At 42.8% G+C, this 5,000-nt stretch overlaps 1 protein-coding gene across 2 annotated transcripts in view; it reads right to left on the reverse strand.

Annotated features, from left to right (window-relative positions):
- The window catches only part of septin12 (septin 12), a 185,411-nt gene that overhangs the window by 127,301 nt on the left and 53,110 nt on the right, over window positions 1–5,000 (reverse strand). The window lies entirely within an intron of this gene.

The raw sequence follows: 5,000 nt of genomic DNA on the forward strand, positions 1-5,000 counted from the left end.
GCTCTCTCTCCCCTCCCTCTCTCTCTCTCCTTCCGTACCCCACTCTCTCCCCTCCCTCTCTGTCCCCCTCTCCCTCTCTCTCCTTCCGTACCCCTCTCTTTCCCCTCCCTCTCTCTCTCTCCTTCCGTACCCCACTCTCTCCCCTCCCTCTCTGTCCCCCTCTCTCTCCTTCCGTACCCCTCTCTCTCCCCTCCCTCTCTCTCTCTCCTTCCGTACCCCACTCTCTCCCCTCCCTCTCTGTCCCCCTCTCTCTCCTTCCGTACCCCTCTCTCTTCCTTCCCTCTCTCTCTCTCCTTCCGTACCCCTCTCTCTCCCCTCCCTCTCTCTCTGTCCTTCTGCCCCTCTCTCTCCCCTCCCTCCCTCCCTCCCTCCCTCTCCTTCCGTACCCCCACTCTCTCCCCTCCCTCCCCCCTCTCTCTCTGTCCTTCTGTCCCCCTCTCTCTCCCCTCCCTCTCTCTCTCTCCTTCCATCCCCCCTCTCTCCCCTCCCCCCTCTCTCTCCCCTCCCTCTCTCTCTCTCCTTCCGTCCCCCCACTCTCTCCCCTCCCTCCCTCTCTTTCCTTCCGTCCCCCCACTCTCTCCCCTCCCTCCCTCTCTGTCCTTCTGTCCCCCCACTCTCTCCCCTCCCTCCCTCTCTGTCCTTCTGTCCCCCCACTCTCTCCCCTCCCTCCCTCTCTGTCCTTCTGTCCCTCTCTCTCCCCTCCCTCCCTTGTCCCTGAGGGATAATAGAAGGGTGGGCTGTTTTAAAACATCTGCTGGAGGATCATTTATTCCCTAAATCACTGTCATTAAAAAGAGAGAGAGAATAAAGCCCTTGCATTGAATTGAATGAAGTGTGCTGTATGAGAGAGAGAGAGACAGAGAGAGAGAGAGACAGAGAGAGGGAGTGAGAGAGAGAGAGAGAGAGAGAGAGAGAGAGAGAGAGGGAGATAGAGAGAGACACACACATATCCTCCGTGTACAACGTAGAACACCAAATAATGCATGCCCACTAATTATCAAAATCCAGAAAAGAGCTGTTAAATTCTACAACCACCTAAAAGGAAGCGATTCACAAACCTTCCATAACAAAGCCATCACCTACAGAGAGATGAACCTGGAGAAGAGTCCCCTAAGCAAGCTGGTCCTGGGGCTCTGTTCACAAACACAAACACACACTACAGAGCCCCAGGACAGCAGCACAATTAGACCCAACCAAATCATGAGAAAACAAAAAGATAACTACTTAACACATTGGAAAGAATTAACAAAAAAACAGAGCAAACTAGAATGTTATTTGGCCCTACAAAGAGAGTACACAGTGGCAGAATACCTGACCACTGTGACTGACCCAAAATTAAGGAAAGCCTTGACTATGTACAGACTCAGTGAGCATAGCCTTGCTATTGAGAAAGGCCGCCGTAGGCAGACATGGCTCTCAAGAGAAGACAGGCTATGTGCTCACTGCCCACAAAATGAGGTGGAAACTGAGCTGCACTTCCTAACCTCCTGCCCAATGTATGACCATATTAGAGAGACATATTTCCCTCAGATTACACAGATCCACAAAGAATTCGAAAACAAATCCAATTTTGATAAACTCCCATATCTACTGGGGGAAATTCCACAGTGTGCCATCACAGCAGCAAGATTTGTGACCTGTTGCCACGAGAAAAGGGCAACCAGTGAAGAACAAACACCATTGTAAATACAACCCATATTTATGCTTATTTATTTTATCTTGTGTCCTTTAGCCATTTGTACATTGTTAGAACACTGTATATATATATATAATATGACATTTGTAATGTCTTTACTGTTTTGAAACTTCTGTATGTGTAATGTTTACTGTTAATTTATGTTGTTTTTCACTTTATATATTCACTTTGTATGTTGTCTACCTCACTTGCTTTGGCAATGTTAACACATGTTTCCCATGCCAATAAAGCCCTTGAATTGAATTGAATTAAATTGAGAGAGAGAGAGAGAGAGAGAGAGAGAGAGAGAGAGAGAGAGAGAGAGAGAGAGAGAGAGAGAGAGAGAGAGAGAGATAGAGAGAGAGAGAGAGAGAGGGGTGAGGAGGATAGAAACAGACATCTAGGTACGAACACATAGACACCAGTAACGGTTGTACTAATTCTAATTCACTAACAACATTTCTTCAACATAATGTCAACTTCAGAAATATAACCTGGATGATTGTCTGGAGTCTTCCACCAGAACAGATTTCTATAAAGTCCTCTTCTGTTCATCCGCGATAGAATCAAACCTCAGACTCTAATTTGATTCGTCGACTCTTCTGACCAAATGGCACCTTGTTCCCTACGTAGGGCACTGCCTTTGACCAGGGCCCATAGGACCTGGTATAGGGAATAGGTTTCCAATTGGGACGCATCCATAGACAGATATCTGATATGGATGAAAACGACCAGGTCACATAGACAGATATCTGATATGGATGAAAACGACCAGGTCACATAGACAGATATCTGATATGGATGAAAACGACCAGGTCACATAGACAGATATCTGATATGGAGGAAAACGACCAGGTCACATAGACAGATATCTGGTATGGAGGAAAACGACCAGGTCACATAGACAGATATCTGATATGGAGGAAAACGACCAGGTCACATAGACAGATATCTGATATGGATGAAAACGACCAGGTCACATAGACAGATATCTGATATGTAGGGAAACGACCAGGTCACATAGACAGATATCTGATATGGAGGGAAACGACCAGGTCACATAGACAGATATCTGATATGGATGAAAACGACCAGGTCACATAGACAGATATCTGATATGGATGAAAACGACCAGGTCACATAGACAGATATCTGATATGGAGGGAACGACCAGGTCACAGAGACAGATATCTGATATGGAGGAAAACGACCAGGTCACATAGACAGATATCTGATATGGAGGAAAACGACCAGGTCACATAGACAGATATCTGATATGGAGGAAAACGACCAGGTCACATAGACAGATATCTGGTATGTAGGGAACGACCAGGTCAGCTGATGCATCATGGGAATTTGAGCTAGACTTTTTCCACAATGTGATTGAGATTAAATCGACATAATAATGGCACAAGAGGGGAGCCTGTCGTGTTACGGCTCCAAACCAACTGTAATGTTATTTTATTGTGAGACTTTATTTACTTTAGTTTATTTAGGAAATATTTTCTTAACTCTTATTTTCTTAACTGCAGATTAACATAATTAAACCGTTAATTAGATAGTAGTGGATATGAGGAGACAGATTAACACAATTAAACAGTAATTAGATAGTAGTGGACACGAGGAGACAGATTAACACAATTAAACAGTAATTAGATAGTAGTGGACATGAGACAGATTAACACAATTAAACAGTAATTAGATAGTAGTGGACATGAGGAGACAGATTAACACAATTAAACAGTAATTAGATAGTAGTGGACACGAGGAGACAGATTAACACAATTAAACAGTAATTAGATAGTAGTGGACATGAGGAGACAGATTAACACAATTAAACAGTAATTAGATAGTAGTGGACATGAGACAGATTAACACAATTAAACAGTAATTAGATAGTAGTGGACATGAGGAGACAGATTAACACAATTAAACAGTAATTAGATAGTAGTGGACATGAGACAGATTAACACAATTAAACAGTAATTAGATAGTAGTGGACATGAGGAGACAGATTAACACAATTAAACAGTAATTAGATTTATTTATTTATTTTATTTATTTTACCTTTATTTAACCAGGTAGGCAAGTTGAGAACAAGTTCTCATTTACAATTGCGACCTGGCCAAGATAAAGCAAAGCAGTTCGACAGATAAAACGACACAGAGTTACACATGGAGTAAAAACAAACATACAGTCAATAATGCAGTATAAACAAGTCTATATACAATGTGAGGTGAGAAGGGAGGTAAAGGCAAAAAAGGCCATGATGGCAAAGTAAATACAATATAGCAAGTAAAATACTGGAATGGTAGTTTTGCAATGGAAGAATGTGCAAAGTAGAAATAAAAAATAATGGGGTGCAAAGGAGCAAAATAAATAAATAAATTAAAATGAAATACAGTTGGGAAAGAGGTAGTTGTTTGGGCTAAATTATAGGTGGGCTATGTACAGGTGCAGTAATCTGTGAGCTGCTCTGACAGTTGGTGCTTAAAGCTAGTGAGGGAGATAAGTGTTTCCAGTTTCAGAGATTTTTGTAGTTCGTTCCAGTCATTGGCAGCAGAGAACTGGAAGGAGAGGCGGCCAAAGAAAGAATTGGTTTTGGGGGTGACTAGAGAGATATACCTGCTGGAGCGTGTGCTACAGGTGGGAGATGCTATGGTGACCAGCGAGCTGAGATAAGGGGGGACTTTACCTAGCAGGGTCTTGTAGATGACATGGAGCCAGTGGGTTTGGCGACGAGTATGAAGCGAGGGCCAGCCAACGAGAGCGTACAGGTCGCAATGGTGGGTAGTATATGGGGCTTTGGTGATAAAACGGATTGCACTGTGATAGACTGCATCCAATTTGTTGAGTAGGGTATTGGAGGCTATTTTGTAAATGACATCGCCAAAGTCCACTAGATAGTAGTGGACATGAGACAGATTAACACAATTAAACAGTAATTAGATAGTAGTGGATATGAGGAGACAGATTAACACAATTAAACAGTAATTAGATAGTAGTGGACATGAGGAGACAGATTAACACAATTAAACAGTAATTAGATAGTAGTGGACATGAGACAGATTAACACAATTAAACAGTAATTAGATAGTAGTGGACATGAGGAGACAGATTAACACAATTAAACAGTAATTAGATAGTAGTGGACATGAGACAGATTAACACAATTAAACAGTAATTAGATAGTAGTGGATATGAGGAGACAGATTAACATAATTCAACCGTTAATTAGATAGTAGTGGACATGAGGACAGAATTCTCTGTATCTCACATCAAAACAGACAGGGGCCCATAGTGCACTATGTAGGGGGTAGGGTGC

Source organism: Oncorhynchus kisutch, unplaced genomic scaffold (genome assembly GCF_002021735.2).
Source record: "Oncorhynchus kisutch isolate 150728-3 unplaced genomic scaffold, Okis_V2 scaffold3838, whole genome shotgun sequence".
Taxonomy (NCBI): domain Eukaryota; kingdom Metazoa; phylum Chordata; class Actinopteri; order Salmoniformes; family Salmonidae; genus Oncorhynchus; species Oncorhynchus kisutch.